Below are 19,876 nucleotides of genomic sequence, written 5' to 3' on the forward strand. Positions count from 1 at the left end.
GAACTAGCAGTCTTCATTATATCCCCACCCCCAGCTTGTTGCAAAAGAGATTTTGAAGAATTTTTACTCTTGGGTAAGATCTGAAGCTCTCCCTCTCAGTTATACTGAGTCATCTTGTCCCCAATGGGAGAGGTCTTTCACTTTGTAATATCTGATATATATTCTCCTACACATATTCTTTCTCTGATTTCTGTTTTGCTCTCAATTTAGATAAATCAACCTCTATGCTATTTATTATGTCTGTTCATTGTGGAACTGGTATTTGGTGGGAAAGAGGTCAAGCCATGGATATAGAATTTGGGGTCCTCCTTTCCCCATTAGTGAATATCAATCAGAAGTCTAGCTTAAACTTGAAAACTTCATCTCCTATACTAATAATCTTTAAGGGAGTAGTTAGCTATGGTTCTAGCCTGGTGCCCCCTCTCTCTAAAGAGAGAAGACCATCAGCCTCTAATCTCAATCTTCGATTTCTCCTCCCATGCTGTGATTGAAGTTAAGGTAAATTGAGGCACAAAGTCTCAAGCATGATTAATTTATTAAAAATTTATAAATAAATAAAACTTTAGCTTTCTCAGTAAAGCTAAGACCCTGAATGAGAACACCAGCTCTCTTTTATAGTTTTGGGGACTACAGCACAAATAACAAGACATTGTAGGCAGGGAACAATTTATGATTGGTTCTAATATCTTGATGTCATGAATGATTAAACCAATATGAATGGTTGCAGAGCAGAGGCATGGGGGAAAATATGATGGGCTGGAAATTTGGAATGAGGGGCTAACAACAACCTCTGCCCCCTCCTTTCTCCGGTGACTAAGAAATGTCCATTGTTCGAGTTTACCTGGAAGGTTAGGGATAGCTCTTTGGTTAGCAAATCAGACCTTTTTGAAAGATAGCTTGATGGTCTAAAAATACTGGACTAGATAAGCTGTTACCCACCTGCATCCCTCAAGGATAACAGATTTCCTTGAGGTAAGAATGGATCAGTTATTAGCAGGAGAACTACATTTTTTTTAGCTAAATTAATTTATTTATTCAATGCCATACCCATCAAACTACAAAAAATTATTTTACAGAGCTGGATAAAATAATAACAAAATTCATCCGGAAGAACAAGAGGTCTAGAATATCTAGGGAATTAATGAAAAGAAATGCTAGGGAAGGTGGCCTAGCCATACCAGATATTAAATTGTATTATAAAGCAGCAGTCATCAAAACTACCTGGTACTGGCTAAGAAAATGAGTCGTGGATCACCGGAATAGGTTAGGTACATAAGACGTAGCAGTCAATGATTATAGCAATCTATTCTTTGATAAACCCAAAGAATCCAGCTTCTGGAGTAAGAATTGTCATATCTTTTTATTTATTTATTTATTTAATTTATTTAATATATTTAGTTTTCAGCATTGATTTTCACAAGAGTTTGAATTACAAATTTTCTCCCCATTTCTACCCTCCCGCCCACTACAAGATGGTGTATATTCTGGTTGCCCTGTTCCCCAGTCAGCCCTCCCTTCTGTCAACCCATTCCCCTCCCATCCCCTTTTCCCTTCCTTTCTTGTAGGGCAAGATAAATTTCTATGCCCCATTGCCTGTATATCTTATTTTCTAGTTGTATGTAAAAATGTTTTTTTTTTGTTTTTGAACATCTGTTTTTAAAACTTTGAGTTCCAAATTCTCTTCCCTCTTCCCTCCCCACCCACCCTCCCTAAGAAGGCAAGCAATTCAACATAGGCCACATATGTATCATTATGTAAAAATCTTCCACAATACTCATGTTATGAAAGACTAACTATATTTTGCTCCCTCCTATCCAGTCCCCCTTTATTCAGTTTTCTCCCTTGACCCTGTCCCTTTTAAAAAGTGTTTGCTTTTGATTACCTCCTCCCCCTATCTGCCCTCCCTTCTAGCATCCCCCCTTTTTATCCCCTTCCCCCTACTTTCCTGTGGGGTGAGATACCCAATTGAGTGTGTATGTTATTCCTCCTCAAGTCAAATCAGATGAGAGCAAGATTCACTCATTCCCCCTCACCTGCCCCCTCTTCCATTCCAACGAACTGCTTTTTCTTGCCACTTTTATTCGAGATAATTTACCCCATTCTATCTCTCCCTTTCTCGCTCTCTCAATATATTCCTCTCATCCCTTAATTTGATTTTATTTTTTTAGATATCATCCCTTCATATTCAACTCACCCTGTGCCCTCTGTCTATATTTGCATATACACACACATATATACATATACTACATACACACACACACACACACACATACATACACACACACACACACACACACACATATGCATATTCCCTTCAGCTACCCTAATACTGAGGTCTCACGAATCATACACATCATCTTTCCATGTAGGAATGTAAACAAAACAGGTCAACTTTTGTAAGTCCCTTGTGATTTCTCTTTCTTGTTTACCTTTTCATGCTTCTCTTGATTCCTGCGTATGAAAGTCAAATTTTCTATTCTGCTCTGGTCTTTTCACTGAGAAAGCTGGAAAGTCCTCTTTGTATTGAAAATCCATATTTTGCCTGGGAGCATGATACTCAGTTTTTCTGGGTAGGTGATTCTTGGTTTTAATCCTAGCTCCATTGACCTCTGGAATATTGTATTCCAAGCCCTTTGATCCCTTAATGTAGAAGCTGCTAGATCTGGGGTTATTCTGATTGTGTTTCCACAATTGTTGCTTTCTGTCTGCTTGCAGTATTTTCTCCTTGATCTGGGAGCTCTGGAATTTGGCGACAATATTCCTAGGAGTTTTCTTTTGGGGATGATTTTCAGGAGGCAATCAGTGGATTCTTTCAATTTCTATTTTGCCCAGTGGCTCTAGAATATCAGGACAATTCTCCTTGATAATTTCTTGAAAGATGATAATTAGGTTCTTTTTTTGATCATGGCTTTCAGGTAGTCCAATAATTTTTAAATTATCTCTCCTGGATCTATTTTTCAGGTCAGTGGTTTTTCCAATGAGATATTGCTAATTGTCTTCCACTTTTTCATTCCTTTGTTTATGTTTTATAATATCTTGATTTCTCATCAAGTCACTAGCTTCCACTTGCTCCAATCTAATTTTTAAGGTAGTATTTTCTTCAGTGGTCCTTTGGGCCTCCTTTTCCATTTGGCTAATTCTGCCTTTCAAGACATTCTTCTCCTCATTGGCTTTTTGGAGCTCTTTTGGCATTTGAGTTAGTCTATTTTTTAAGGTGTTGTTTTCTTCAGTATTTTTTCAGTATTTTTCTGGGTCTCCTTAAGCAAGTCATTGACCTGTTTTTCTTGGTTTTCTCACATCATTCTCATTTCTCTTCCCAATTTTTCCTCTACTTCTCTAACTTGCTTTTCCAAATCTTTTTTGAGCTCTTCCTTGGCTTGAGACAAGTTTATGTTTTTCTTGGAGGCTTTTGATGTAGGCTCTCTGAATTTGTTGACTTCTTCTGGCTGTATGTTTTGGTCTTCTTTGTCACCAAAGAAAGATTCCAAAGTTTGTGACTGAATCTGAGTCCATTTTCACTGCCTGGCCATGTTCCCAGCCAACTTACTTGACCCTTGAGTTTTTCATCGGGGTATCATTGCTTGTAGAGTAAAAAGTCCTTTGTTCCAAGCTTGAGGGTGATGCACTGTTGTATTCAGAGCTATTTCTATACAGCCAGCTCTGCCACACCAACGCTCCTCCTCACCCAAGAACCAATAACCTGGACCTGACTCAGATCTTAAAATTACTCTGCACTCCTGCTCTGATCTGCCACTTAATTCCTCCCACCAGATGGGCCTGGCGCCGGAAACAACTGCAACTGTAGTTCTGTAGCTGCACCACCTCTGCTGTCCCCAGGGCAATGGCTGAACCACGAACTCCTTTCACTCTGTCCCCTGCAGCTTTTCCCACTAACCTTCTCTGTTGTATTTGGTGTTTGTGTGTTGAGAAGTCTGGTAACTGCCACAGCTCACTGATTTAGGGTGCTAGGGCCTGTTCTGCCCGTCTTCTGGTCTAGTTAGTCCTGCCGCTGCCCAGGCTGGCCTCTTCTCCCCTCCGCTCCCGGCTCCATGTGTGATAGACCTCACCCAGTGACTATCGAGGCTGTCTTGGGCTGGAGCCCTGCTTCCTTCTGCTATTTCGTGGGTTCTGCAGTCCTAGAATTTGGTCAGAGCCATTTTTATAGGTTTTTGGAGGGACCTGGCAGGGAGCTCACAAAAGTCCCTGCTTTCCAGCTGCCGTCTTGGCTCCATCCCCCGAGAACTAGATTTCTAAACTTAACTCATGACAGCCCAACTGAATTTTTTAATTTCAGAGACAAACAAAGAGTACTTAGACAGTTAGTGGATAAAATCAATTAATAGTAAATAGGATCAATTTTAAAAAGACAGAATCGTTTGGATTATTTCACACGTCACAAATTAATGTCTTCCTTGGAGAAGGGTTTAGGGAGAAGAGCTAGAGGTGTCTATTCTGCCTCTCTTCAAGACACACAATGACATCCCTATGCTACATATGGGGGACAACCTCGCTACATTATTATAACAGAAGAGACATATAATCGGGGATGGATAGGATTTTAGAGGTAGTCTAATCCAACTCAACTTGTTTTACTAATGAAAAAAGTAAAGTCTTTGGAATTTAAGCACTCATTGTCAGACAGATATATTAATTGGCAGACCCAGCATATGAATCCAAGTTCTCTTATTCCACATCCAGTATACTTTTTTTTTTTTGGCAGTGGCTGGCAAGTTTATTGGTTGGGTGGGGGTTTCAGTGAACTCCAAGCTCAGTATAAGAAGCAGATGACAAAGAAAAGTCAAGGCAGCTCCCAAAGCCCCTTCCAAGCTGCAGCTTCTCCAGGGAGAAATTGTTTAACTAACCGGGCTTCCAACCGTTCAGACCTTGCCTTGGGGGCTGGAAGCGGGTATGTGGGCCCTAAGGGGGAAGACTTGTCTAGTCTAAATGGAAGGTTTAAGGACCCTTGGGAGCCTCCAGGCTGTGGTCCTCTCCCCTTCCTGGGCTATAAGCTGGGGGAGGGACAGCCTACATCCAAGAGAAGCCTTGTGCTAAGGGGTAATGGGGTTCTGCTGTGGCCAGGGCTGCCCACAAAGCCACCCCACCAACCAGCCCCATGCCAGGGACTCCCAGGACACCCTGCTTGCTCTAGGTCTGTGTGACTTGTGGGGCCTTGTCTCCTGGGTTACATTTTTATTAAATCAAGAGAAGTAAAAACCGCATCTGGGGGTAGGATACAAAAGGACCAACAGGTGAAGGAAGGAATGAGTGACGGGACAATGGAGCCATTCTGTGGTAAGGTGGGGGCTCAGTTACCATCACTGGGGCCCCCCACCAGCTCTGGAGGGGCCAGGGTAGGGCCTGGGATAGTGGGAGGGAGAGGCTGTACCAGAATAGCCAAAAACTTGTGTTCCCAAAAGCCTCGTTCATGCGAGTCTCAAAGAAGTGTTGAAGGCCAATGATCGACTAGACGTCAGCTTAGTCCTCAGTGAGTTTGTTGAATTGCTTGAACATGCGGCCCACGTCCTGGGCAAACTCCTTCGGGGACCTGTATGGGGGTGACAGTTTCTCCTGGAGGCATGTTTTAACAATCTGGCTAGCAGCTTCGGTGGGGGCGTAAGATCCACCCACAGCCAGCACCCAGGAGGCTGCTGGCACGCTGGGAAAGCACAGGTTCTTTTAATCTGCTTAACCAAGGACAGCACGGTGAAGGGGTTGACAAGCTTACTTTAATCCAGCATTCAGTTAGTTCAGGGGAGCATGCAGGCAGCATTCAGTTTGTTCAGCCAGCACCCTGAATTTTAAAACATTCATTTAGTTCAGGGAAAAGACCAGCACCCCAAACTTCAGAACATTCATTTAGTTTGGGGGGAAAAACCAGCAACTCCAACTTCAGAACAAAATACAAACAAATTACAAATATCAACAGACAGACCCAATACAATTCATAGTTACCAACATCTAGGTTCAGCACAGAACAAGGGCTGGCCCAGAGTCACAATCGCCACTGCTCCCGCAGCTGCTCCAACTGAAAAAAAAAGGATCTTCAAGCTGTATTCTCCCCTCTTATAGAGTTTTTGACATCATCAAGCGCTGCCTGAATGACCAGATCCTATTGGTTCTTGAGTTGGCCCCTCCCCCTAGTAACCAAGTAGACTAGGTTAACACCCAATAGGGCGTGGCTCTGGAGTCAACACCTCCCCTCAGCCAGCCCCATGAATCCTCACACAGGAAGTTCTCTGCTCCCAGGCATGGGCCTCTGGGCTTCCTGCCCCGGAAGAGAAGCAGCAGGCACCGGGGAAAGGTGAAGCAAGGCTCAGTGAGATAAACTGAATCACTCAAAGAAAACAAAGGCCATTCTGGTTACAAGACAATGAGGATCAGAGTGAGGTCCAGGGTGCCTGGCTGCTCTTGCAGAGGGCATGGGGTCCATGGCCAGTTGGTGCAGGGGACAGCACGGCTCGTGGCAGAGCAAGGCCAACAGCACATGCTCACTTCTGCTGGTTAGTAGGTGAGAGCTTGGCAGGACAGGTGTCCCCATCAGCAGTCAAGGCCACAGTCTCGGGGCCAGGAAGAGGGACCTCATCTTTACAGCCCACCACCTCCTGGCTCAGGGAGCAGCTCCACTCCTCCCCAGGCACCTCCTGCAGGATTGGCAGGTGACACTCCAAAAGGAAGCAGGATTCGCACTGGCTACACATCGCCAGGTCCCCTGGCAGATAGTGCCGGCTGTCAGCCACGGCTCAAGGGCCACCAGTGGCCACGGTCGCAGCAGCAGCAGCCTCCCAGCACCTCCAGGGCAGAGCTGGTGCTGCTGCTGGGGGAAGCTAGATGTGGGCCCTCAGGCCCCAAGGCCTCGAGGGGAGGCAGCAGCAGTGGTTTTATCTCCAGCCCCTCTAACCCTGGGGGAGCTCCGATGGCAGCCTCTGTCTCTTCCTCCTTGACCATGGCCATGGGTGGCATAGGAGGGCCCCCTGGGGCCCCTGGATGATCCCCCCTCTCAATGACAATGAGGTTATAGTCCTTGTTGGTGGTCCCTGGGCAGACTTTGAAGATGGGGGCTGGCTTTCTGCTGTCAGATCCAGATCAAGGTGCTCCAAGCTCACCTTGGGCACTTTCCACATGAGGCCACTCACTTCCCCCTTGCCAGATCTGGACCTTTTCATTCCGGACACATTGGGCTCAGCACTGTAGGGGTCATCTGGGCCATAGCTCCCATAGCCCTCCTGCAGGTCCATGGCCTGATTCCCTCCTCCAGGCTTGCCAGGGGGCTGGGGAGGGGCCATGGAACCAGGACTACTCCTCTCTGAAACAATCTTGCCGAAGGCCTCGGCGCTTTTGGTCCAAGCCTTGAGGTCCCACTGGAACTTCATGTCCCCCTGGGGCTCCACGGGGTCCACAATCATCATGAGGGCTCAGTATAGCTGGAAGTAAATCAGCTTCTTGGACAGCAGCAGGGCTGTGTTGTTATCACTCTCCAGGGCCCAGGAGGCAAAGCGGAGAATGTGCTCCTGGTGCCTCTGGATCTTGGTCATGGTCCAGTGCTGGCACTTCAGGTGCTCCTCCTGCCCCTCCGTCACCTTCTGGGTGTCGTTGACCAGCACACGGCCCCGCTTGTTCAGCTCCTTCATGATCTGCAGGATGGCCATTTTTACATCCACCTGTACCCGCTTCTGCACATCTGTCACCTGGCGGATCGAAGTGCGCACTTCCTTGGTGTTCTTCTGCAGGGTGCCATGCTTGTCCCCCAAGCGCTTGTCCAGGGAGGCCAGGAGCTTCTTCTCGTTTCTCACAGCATCCTCCAGGAACTGGTATTGATGGTCCTTGTGGGCATTGAGCTGGCAATCCCGACAGGTAAGGGTATCACAACTCGCAAAACAGGAGCAGGGGCTTGTGCTTGTGGACTGAGTAGTAGACGGTACGCTCCCCATCGCGGGACTTCGCGGGACCAGTGGAACGGACGGTGTGGTCCTTGGTGTAGACCCGCTGATGGGCCTCCACGCACGTCTCACACAGGGGCTCTGAGCACTCAACACAGTAACTCGTGGCCGGGGCGTTGTCCTCGCAGCTGGTACAGCACTGGTTGGCATTCTTGGGGTCCGGGAACCCCTTGGCGCCGCTCTCTCTCATGAAGTAGTTTTCCACGATGTCCTTGGCGAAGCACTGCTGCTTGCAGACCGGACAATCCACCACCGCGCAGTGGCCCCCGTTGTTGGCGGCGGCAGGCCCGGCGGCATTGCCGGTGGCGCCGCCCGGCGCGGAGGCGGGCCCGAGCAGCAGGCACTGGCCGCACACCAAGTGCAAGCTGGGTAGCAGGCGCGGTTCCCCGGCGCAGTGCTCCAGCAGTTGGGCCCCCTCGCTCGGCCCGCCCCCGCCCGATGCCGCGGCGCCTGAGGCTGAGCAGGCGGCGGCCGCAGACCCTGAGGGGCACACTCCGAGGTCGCCGCCGCCGCCCCCGCGGCCACGAAGGACGAGGAGGCGGCTGCTGCGGGCCCCGGCCCCGAGGGCCCCTGGGCCGCGGCCGAGGCGGCCACCCCCCAGGGCCCCCGGGACCCCGCTTGCCGGCGCCAGCGGGCCAGTCCCCCGAGCCGGGGCTGCTCGCGCCCGCCGCCACCGACCCTGCCATCCCGCGCTGCTGGCGCGCTCACTGCCGCGGCTGGGCCCGGGCCTCACGCGGCTCCGCTCGAGCTCCCGCAGCCGAGGCCGAGGCCGTGGGGGATCGCTCGCGTACATCCAGTATACTTTTCACTGCATCATGAAGTCATATTTCTGAAGAATGAGTCATAAAGGGAGCCTCTTGTTAAAACCCCGTTCGAAATACTAGAGGTAACTGAAACTGAATGGAATATAAGAGGTCACCTAGTTCAATTTTCTTTTTAATTTTCCAGAGGAGAAACAACTGAGGCCTAGACAGGTGAAATTATTTATGCATGCACACACAGTTAGATTGAGTGCTAGACTCAGATGCCCTGGACCTCAATCTAATCTTCTGTCCACTACACCAGTAGTGTCAAACTCAATGGGGGCCAATAAAGATACATAAAGTTCTTTGTCAGTTGAATATTGTCTTAGAAAACCACATGTAAAAATTGTCTTTGTTTTATTATATTTTTATTTTCTTAAATATTTCCCAAATACCTTTTATTCAAACTACCTTCAGGAGTATTGTGGGCAGCGTTTGGGTTACAGTTTTGATACTTCATTACATCACGGTGCAACAAATAAAATCACAGAAATCGCTCATGTTTCTATAGTTTTTAATAGTTTTCAAAGCATTTTTAGTCTAACCCTATGAGGTAGGTCTGACAAGTGTTATTATCCTCACCTTACAAATAAAGAAACTGAGCTTCAGAGAGGTAAAGTTACTAAGTTTTCATAGCTGGCAAGTGAGAGTGTCAGGATTCAAATCCAAGGCATCTACTTCCAAAGCCCAGCACTCTTTCTTTGTACATTACACTGTTTTATTAAGGAAATGAATCTTTTATCTAGTAGTTACATATTTCTTATAGGCAGAATTTTGGTCAATCAGAAACCTTATTAATGAATTGTACTGGACAACCAACTTTTGCTAAATTAGTTCAGGGTTGCTTGAATTGAAATGATCCTCTGCATTGGGCTTAGGGTCAGATCAATTGGAATCATATTTGTTATTACATATATCATGCATTTACCAGGAGAGTGTTCTATCATACAGATATAGTGACACTAAATATTTGAAGCTCCAAATAACCCACAAGATCTAATAGGATTTAGACATTCTCAAGAGTAATATCAACATTAATTTTTTGTAGTATCTATTTAAAGTGTTACTTGTCGGAATAAAACTGGTTGTATCAAGAAAACAAAGTCAAGGACTCTTTTGCTTTGGAAACCAGATATAGCATACAATCTCAAGGATCTGCAGATGGAAAATTTTAATACAAGGAATCTCAAAACAAATGGCTCTAGCATCTTGTGACATTTTTCAGGACAAATAGCTTGTATTTTATGTCATATTCTCTACCTTTTGTTGGGCACATTTACAATTGAGTACAAATATAGTTTGAGATATTAATTTCTTAACTATTATAAAGTTAGCCCATTAAATACCAGACTATTATTTTTTGCTTACTTACGGTTATCTTTCTAAAATGTATTCTTAAAGGTTTCATTTTTTACCCAGAAAATATTGAATACTGAGTCTTCATAAAACTCAAAATCATCACAGTGAGCACCCATTATTTAGACATACAGCTGCAGCTGATTGGGATGAAGACAGAATGGGTACTGAACTCAGAAGTGGCTATGGAATCTGCTTTCTTTTTCTAAAATTAATTTTTAATGTTTTGTTTTATATTAGTTTTAATATAATTATATAATTATTTTATAATATAGTTATGTATTATGTACATAATATAATTACATTGTAATTGTGTTATTATTTAATTATTAATATAATATAATACAATATAACATAAGATAACATACCAATATAACATAATATGATATTATAACATAACATAATATAACATAATAAAATATAACATATTAAAATGTAACATAAAATATAACAACACGACACAGCATAACACAATATTTAATTATTATAATTATATAATTATTTCATATTATTTTATTTTTGTATTTTATATTATTTATATTTTTCAATTTTATAAGATTTTGAGTTCTATATTCCCCCTCTCCCCTCACCCTTTCCCAAGACCTCATGCAATCTGATATAGGCTTTACATGTACAATCCTATTAGACATATTTCCACATTAGTTATGTTGTGACAGGAAAATCAGAACGAAAGGGGAAAACCACAAGAAAGAAAAAAAAGAGAAAATAGTATGCTTCAATATGCATTCAGACTCCATAGTTCTTTCTCCAGATGTGGATAGCATTTTCTGTCATAAGTCTTTTAGAATTTCCTTAGATCATTGTCTTGCTGAGAAGAGTTAAGTCTATCAAAGTTGGTCATTGCACAATGTTGCTATTAACTGTGCACAATGTTCTCCTTGTTCTGCTCAGTTCACTCAGCATCAGTTCATGTAAGTCTTTACCAGTTTTTCTAAAACCCATCTGCTCACCCTTTCTTATGGAACAATAGTATTCCATTACCTTCATATAACACAACTTCATCCATTCCCCAGTTGATGGGCATCTCTTCAATTTCCAGTCCTTTGCCACCACAGAAAGAGCTGCTATAAATATTTTTGTACATGTGGGTCCTTTTCCCTTTTTTATGATCTCATAGTGGTATTGCTGGATTAAAAGGGTATACACGGTTTTATAGCCCTTTGGGTTTAAAAACATACTTTCTTATAAAAACAAATCCAAGGCACCTTAGCTTTGGTTTATTTATCTCTTTGATATTAGGATGGCATTTAGCATGTAAATTTTAGGCAGGTCGTCTTTCTGAGAAATTATTGAATCAAGGGCTAAAGGTTCCTTTTTCCAAATGGTTTTCTTACCTTTCAGAAAAATCTTCTTCCTTATGCTTGCTATTGGTGTTGAAATTTGTATTGACTTTTTGAGGTTTCAGTGTGAGAGAAAACAGAGGGAAACAGACAAAAATATTTTGGAAAATATAACTCATCTGAAAAATGAGAGAGGCCAAAAACTTATAAATTCCTGAGAACTTCCATTTCTATATATGCTGTCTTCAAGAAGAGAGATAGAAAATATTGGATGTGGAGACTACACTAAGAAAATAAACTTGACTACATTTGAATTAAGAACTAGTTATTGATATGAGAACTATGTCAGATTCGTTTGTATAGGTCCATCAATTAGTTTGAACAAGGAAGGATCATAGGATCGTACAACCACAAGGAACATTAGAAGTCAAATCTAACACACATTAAAAAATAGATGATGAGATTGATGCATAGAGAAGATAAGTAACTTGGCTCGGATAGTTGTAGCCAGAATGGCCTTTGTTTTCTTTGAATGACTCAGCTTACCTCATTGAGCCTCTGGACACTGTGGCTTGCTCTTCCGGGACAGGAAGACCAAAGAGCATTCCAGGAAGCAGACAACTTCCTGTGTGATGAGTCATGGGGCTGGCTGAGGGGAGGTGTTAACGGCTACACTAGGGGGAGGGGCCAAGTCAAGAACCAATCGGCCCTGGTCGTTCAGGCGGTGCTTGATGATGTCAAAAAACTCTATAAGAGGGGAGAGGACAGCTTGAAGATCCTCTTTTCCTTTTCCGGTTGGAGCCAGAGACAGTTACAGCGACAGTTACAGCGACAGTTACAGCTACAGTTACAGCCACAGCCACAGCTGAAGCAGGAGCTGCCAGTAGCAGAGCTGACCTACGGGAGGAAGCTGAACAAAGACTTCAGTCCAGTGGGTAATCTTATTACCATAGAGGGGGAAACATGATTTTGCTTTACGCAATCATGCTTCTCTGTAGCCTCCTGGTTACTCTTTCAAGGCGTACTTATTGGGCCTGGAAGCTTTTGATCAATATATCAAAATGGGGTTGCTGGTTCATGGGTTGGTTACTGTGGAGCCTAAATAAATGTTTTGATTCTTCTGCCTTCTACTTTGAGAGTTTCTTATATCCGGCGGTTCCGAACGTTTCAGACATGTTTATGATCCTCTTTGAGATTATAAACTCTGCCCTCCTAATACATTTGGCGACGAGGATGGGATCGCTAGGTATAAGATCTCTATTTAGAAGCAGAACAATTCCAGAGGAAGAGATGAATATCCCAGGATGGGAGGATCCATTTTATTCCTCCCTAGCAAAAGAATTGGCTAAAAAAGCTGGACCCTGTGAAAACTGGGAACCAAGGCTACGGAGAGGAGATCCTAGGGATTTGGAAAAGTGTTTACGAGAAGTTGGGATTCAGTCAGGGGCATCACTATCTAGGCAAAGCTGGATAGTGTTATCAGCCTACCGGCTAGTATACGAAAGATTGAGATTAAGTGAAAGACATGGGGGCACTCCTACCCCACAGCAAGAAGGGGAATCTCAGACAGCAGGAGACCAAACTGACTCAAATGAGAACTTTTCTATTAATGTGGCTAAGAGCAACAGGAGACCAAAAAAGCCCAGAGTGCATTTCAACCCAGCCCAGAAAGAGCCTGACTGCCTGCTTCGTCCTAGCCATGGTGGCAGAGGAAGTGAGTGGGGAGAGAATGAGACAATGTTAGGGGCTGAGGCACAAAACACTACTGGGGTTCAGGATGTGCCTCACACAGAGAATAGGAGATGGTTAAATGATCAGACAAGGGCTCGACCCATACAAAGGAGGAAGACAGAAACCCGAGGTGAAGATTCAGTTACAAGGGAAATTCAGGAAGATTTCTCACCGCAAGAGGTCACAGATATTTTGAGTAGATTCAGCCAAAGAATAGGAGAACCATTGATATCTTGGATGGTAAGACTCAGTGATCAAGGGGCCAGTGGAATATCAGTAGATAGGACAGACTGCATGAGATTCATAGGTATCAGCCATGATCCTCTAGTTCAACAAGCTTTTAGGGAACATCATCAGCAAGGAGATGGTGATAGCAGGACTACTCTGTTGGCATTAGCCGCTGTGGGATGCAATAAGAGATATGCTACTGATTCTATGTGGCCCACTGAGCACAGACCCTGGTATTCACTTAGAGATTGTATCATGAGACTAAAGGAGGAGGTAATGAAGACTGCCATTATGATAGGAACTGCAGACAAATATTACAATGATCCAATGGGACTGCCTCATAGGAATTTAATAATTAGGACAGCTCCCCCTGCTTATAAACAACTAATTTTGAATTTATTACTTGGAGAAGTAGGGAGCCGTCTTACAACAGTGATAAATAAGATTTTACAGTTACATGACTTAGGTGACTGGGGAAGGGATAGATCTCCTCGAGAGAGAAGGGTGAATAACCAGCAAACTTGGCGCCAAAGGAGAGTAACAAGGAAAGAAATGTTTACTGCTCTATTGAGAGCAGGGGTAGGTTTTGAAATGATAGATGGAATTCCAACCAATGAATTATATAGAATGTACAGAGATAAAGGCCTTGATAACAGGAGAGATAGGGAAATCAGAACTGCTCCTGCAAATGCTACAGATGTTGAACCTTCATACCCAAGTGAATCACATGAAAGGGAATACTAGGGAACAGGCCGAGCCCCAGTCCAAATTAAGGAAATACACAGGCTGGATTGCAGACCTCACATTAACTTGACCATATATTGGAAAAATGGGTCAAGTACGGTAACTGAAGCATTAATAGATACTGGGGCCGAGGCCACCCTTATTTATGGAAATCCAGACAAGTTCAGCCATGGAACTCCTATTACCATTACAGGACTAGGAGGGACTGAAATATCAGCCGGACAAGTTAAATTGATGATGAAAATTGGACAGTTGCCCAAGAAAGAATATAGTGTGGTTATTGTGCCTATTCCCGAATACATCATTGGAATAGACATATTGAAGGGTATGACCTTAAATTTACCTGAAGGGAAATACCAATTTGCTGTGAGGAAAATAGGCATTAATGCAGTCTTAGTGGGGAAAATCAAGATGGATCCAATCACTTTGCCCGAACCTTCTGAAGTAATTACTTTGAGGCAATATCGTGTGCCAGGTGGGCAAGATGAAATTGCCAACACTATAAGAGAATGTGTTGAGGCAGGAGTGTTAGTCCCTACAACTACTCAATGGAACAACCCTGTCTGGCCAGTCCGAAAATCAGATGGAACATGGAGGATGACAGTAGATTATAGACAGCTGAACAAAGTGACTCCTCCCTTGTATGCTGCTGTCCCAGACACGGTTACTTTAATAGAGAGAATACAAAAACGTGAAGGGACTTGGTATGCAGTTATTGATTTGGCCAATGCCTTCTTTACAATCCCAATAGACCCCAAGCAATGGAATCAGTTTGCTTTTACTTGGCAAGGCCGACAGTATACATTTACACGCCTGCCGCAAGGATATATTCATAGCCCAACTATTTGCCACAGGATTGTAGCTGAACATTTGGATGAATTAAAGTTACCTGGTGTACAGCTTACACATTACATAGATGACATCATGATACAGGGAAAGAATATAAAGGAGGTGGAGGAGAGTTTAGTATTATTAATTGACCATATGAAAAGCAAAGGATGGGAAATCAACCCCGCAAAGGTTCAAGGGCCAGCTCAAACTGTAAAATTCTTGGGGATACAGTGGAATAGAGGACTGCGAGAAATTCTCCCACAAGCTCGACAAAAAATCCAGGATTTTCCCACCCCTACCAATAAGAAAGAGGCCCAAAAGTTCATAGGGCTGTTTGGTTATTGGAGACACCACATCCCACATTTGGGACAGATTTTAAAACCCTTGTATAAAGTCACCAGAAAGAAATATGAATTTGACTGGGGACTTGAACAAAGTAGAGCTTTTGAGGAAGCAAAGGCTGCTATTCAATTAGCTCTAGACTTATGGCCTATGCAAAATGGGCCAGTGGAGTTACAAGTGACTGTACAAGATGACTATGCAAATTGGAGTCTGTGGCAAAAACAACAAAGCCGAAGTGTACCTTTAGGCTTTTGGTCAAGGAAACTGCCCTCATCTGGAGTGCAATATACACCTTTTGAGAAGCAGCTGTTAGCTGCATATTGGGCTTTAGTAGAAACTGAGCAACTAACTCTGGGTCATGAAGTGGTATTAAGGCCTGGAATTCCAATTATGACTTGGGTAATGAGTACCCCAGCTTCTCACAGAATTGGACATGCACAAGAGGCAAGCATAATCAAATGGAAGTGGTATATTCAGAATAGGTCCAGAGCAGGCAAAAATGGAGTTTCTGCTCTACATGAATCTGTGGCGAACATTGATACTGAGAGCAATGAAAAGCCCCTTGAATCTAAGCAACAGATGGTACCATCCTTAGTGAAATGGAATAATGGATATGACGGACTAAATGAAGAACAGAAGAAACATGCTTGGTTTACTGATGGGACAGCAAAATATTTAGGACAGAAGAGACATTGGAAAGCAGTAGCCTATAACCCCTGTACAAGGAGAACTCTGGAAAGTTCTGGGATAGGTGGAAGTAGCCAATATGCTGAACTGATGGCAGTGCATCAGGCCATCAGAGCAGAGAAAGGAGGACAGTGTCATATATTTACTGACTCGTGGGCGGTAGCTAATGGATTAGCTACGTGGATGCCTATATGGAGGAATCAGAATTGGGAGATTCATGGCAAACAAGTTTGGGGTAAAGAGTTATGGGAAAATATATGGGACATGTCTTTGGTTACAGATCTGTCAGTTTTTCATGTTGATGCTCATGCAACCCTGACCACACCAGAACGTGAGTACAATGCACATGCGGATCGACTAGCAAAGATTGCTACTGAATGTATTGTCCCTACTCCGACTCCAACTGATGACCCAGCCTTAGCAAGATGGGTCCACCAGACTGCTGGCCATTTAGGGGTCCAGGCCACCCATCGATGGGCACAGGATCGAGGTATCAGTATTTCTCATGCGTTGTTAAAACAAATAACAGAGGAGTGTTGTATATGCCAATTAGAAAAAGAACGAACTCTTCCTAGGATAGTTACTGGAGAAATAGCAAGGGGAAAAGTTCCAGCCCAAATTTGGCAGATAGATTATATTGGCCCACTACCCCAGGATAAAGGATGTAAATATGTATGTACGTGTGTTGACACCTATTCAGGTGTACTAGTGGCTTGTCCTTATAAAGACGCAACTCAGAAAAACACCTGTAAAACTCTAGATGCGGCTCAAGGAATACATGTATTGGCTGGAGTGATAGATTCTAATTATCAAAAAGAAATTGTTGTGACACTCCAGAATATGGGTAAAAAACCTGTACAATTTTGTAGAAATGATAGGATGGTTCAAGTCATTATTATCCCCTGTGAAAAAATACCCTTTGTGAAAACTGACCCTCCTCCCAAAATAACTACTAGAGGGGCAAAAGGGTCTTGCTCCATTGATAGAATAAAGTCAGGAGCTAAGGTATGGGTAAAACGGAAGCCAGATGATATTCCAAAGGCTGCAGAAGTTATAGCCCATGGGAAGGACAACACTGTAACAGTTGTCTATTCAGGGGAAAATAATTACCAAATCGTACCCCTGCTCCATATATTTTACCATGAATAGGTTATAATAATAGATTCACAGACTCCACAGGTATGGCTGATGCTGGTAAATGCCATAAGCCACTCAGAGGAAAGGTAACTTTGTGTGATTAACAGATGAAAACTTGTACATTTGGGGAAAGGCTGAGAGGACAATCTTAGTCTCTATCTAGGGTGGGATCCTCTTGGCTTCCTCATTATGTTCCTTTTGAAAAGAAACATTTCCCACCTGAGTTTGGCTCTGATGTTGGATCTTTGCATAACTGAAATCTCAACCAAACTTGAGATGATTTTATTTGAAGAATTATAGTCCATACTTGTCTATTCTTTTTGTCCTTTGTTTTGGCTAACCTTGTTGCTAGTTTTGTTTCCTTCAGGCTTAAGCACCCTGCACTTTCCGGTGACTGCCTAAGCATGTAGCATTCTTGGAATTCCTGCCAGCTCGTTAAAGAAATGACCTCTGGAATGGGACTTTTTGGGGGCAGGGCCATCTCTACATCCAATTTCAGCATGAAGAAGCTATGGAAAATGAGACCTTCACCCCTCACCCCAAGATTTTGAGCCCCAATCGTTCAAGGGGGGTGGAAATGATGATAGTGTTCTGTTTACTTATTTTGTGTTATCCTTGCTGTGTTGTTTTATTGTTATGATATTATTGATCCTATGTAATGGATACAAGGATTTAGGGGTGGACATTTGAATTATTAATAATTATTTTGGGGATGATTGATTGAAGAGATTATCTTGCTGGGACCTAGGGGTGGATCACATTTGAATCGTAAACCAATATTTAGGAATGTCACCAAATGATATGTTTTGCTTTATAATGAATGATATGTTTTAGTTTCCTTTGTAATTGGATCACAATGTATGTTCTAGGATACATGGCTGATTAGATTATGTATCCTATAACAAGGGGTGGAGTGTAGCCAGAATGGCCTTTGTTTTCTTTGAATGACTCAGCTTACCTCATTGAGCCTCTGGACACTGTGGCTTGCTCTTCCGGGGCAGGAAGCCCAAAGAGCATTCCAGGAAGCAGACAACTTCCTGTGTGATGAGTCATGGGGCTGGCTGAGGGGAGGTGTTAACGGCTACACTAGGGGGAGGGGCCAAGTCAAGAACCAATCGGCCCTGGTCGTTCAGGCGGTGCTTGATGATGTCAAAAAACTCTATAAGAGGGGAGAGGACAGCTTGAAGATCCTCTTTTCCTTTTCCGGTTGGAGCCAGAGACAGTTACAGCGACAGTTACAGCGACAGTTACAGCGACAGTTACAGCTACAGTTACAGCCACAGCCACAGCTGAAGCAGGAGCTGCCAGTAGCAGAGCTGACCTACGGGAGGAAGCTGAACAAAGACTTCAGTCCAGTGGGTAATCTTATTACCATAGAGGGGGAAACATGATTTTGCTTTACGCAATCATGCTTCTCTGTAGCCTCCTGGTTACTCTTTCAAGGCGTACTTATTGGGCCTGGAAGCTTTTGATCAATATATCAAAATGGGGTTGCTGGTTCATGGGTTGGTTACTGTGGAGCCTAAATAAATGTTTTGATTCTTCTGCCTTCTACTTTGAGAGTTTCTTATATCCGGCGGTTCCGAACGTTTCAGACATGTTTATGATCCTCTTTGAGATTATAAACTCTGCCCTCCTAATACAATAGTATAACTAGTATTTGCATGAGGCAGGATTTGAAGGTAGTTCTTCCTGAATTTGAGTCCACTATCTGATTTTAAATAATCAAATAAGCTGTGAAGAAAATCCTTGAAGAGGATATAACTAGGAGGATGGATTCTTGCACTCATAATATTTCAAAACCTCACATAGAAGGGACCTTTGAGCAGTCTAGTCCAACTTGTATATCAACAAGAATACACTCTATGGCATGGTCAATAAAGGGGCATCCAACCTGTACTTGAAACTGCCAGTAAAGGTGAATGCACTATAATCAGAATAGACCCTTTCATCTTTTCATATCCTTACCTATTAGGACATTCTTTCTTTTTCCAAATCTAAATTAATCTCTTTGCATCTTCCTTGCCCCAGTTATACTCTCACATAAATCAATTTCTCTCTGTCCCTATCTCTCTCTCCCCCTGGTCCCCATCTCAAGCAGGTGCCAGGGATACTGCAGTGATGTGGGGATGCTGTAAATATGGGACCCATTCTTTCACCTCAGGTTTTCCCCAATCCTTAGGATATGGAATGAGACCCTCTAGAACAATGACTAGCTTAGCAGTTATGATTATGCACTAAACCAAGAAGAAATCCTGAATCCAACATAGAAGAATGTGATTCTATGCATTGAATAGGGACAAATTTCCATTAAAAATACTGCCACTATAAATCTGCAGAGCCTTCCAGAAATCTGAGATGCAGTTTACTGAAGCTCCAATCAAAGTAATGCCTGTAGTTGTGTTGTTCATGTACAACCCCTGGTTGTAACTAGCTCACAATACTCAGAACTAGAGGGTCGATATTGGACTTTACCTATATTAGGAGCACTAAACATTTTAGGTCTCCAGCTCAGCTGTCTGTGTGATCCTTGATGAGTACAACACAATACCCGGAGAAGAGAGCATTAGAATACAAAACAAAACTAAACATGGTACAAACATTCTCTCCATAATAGGCAGAACTTGACCTCACTGAAAAGTTCAAAGTTAGGAAGTGGTCTGGAAGAATGGGCAACAACAACAACAACAAGAAAAACAATTCTACCATACCCAGATATTATGGTGACAGGGATTAGTATACAACCAAGAATTAACTACTCAGCAATACTGAGCATAAT

At 43.4% G+C, this 19,876-nt stretch overlaps 1 pseudogene; it reads right to left on the reverse strand.

The window, feature by feature from the left end:
* Nucleotides 1-5,305: 5,305 nt before the first annotated feature.
* LOC118857781 lies at nucleotides 5,306-8,730 on the reverse strand (annotated as a pseudogene).
* Between the last annotated feature and the right edge of the window lie 11,146 nt (nucleotides 8,731-19,876).

This window comes from Trichosurus vulpecula, chromosome 7 (assembly GCF_011100635.1).
Source record: "Trichosurus vulpecula isolate mTriVul1 chromosome 7, mTriVul1.pri, whole genome shotgun sequence".
NCBI classification, from domain to species: domain Eukaryota; kingdom Metazoa; phylum Chordata; class Mammalia; order Diprotodontia; family Phalangeridae; genus Trichosurus; species Trichosurus vulpecula.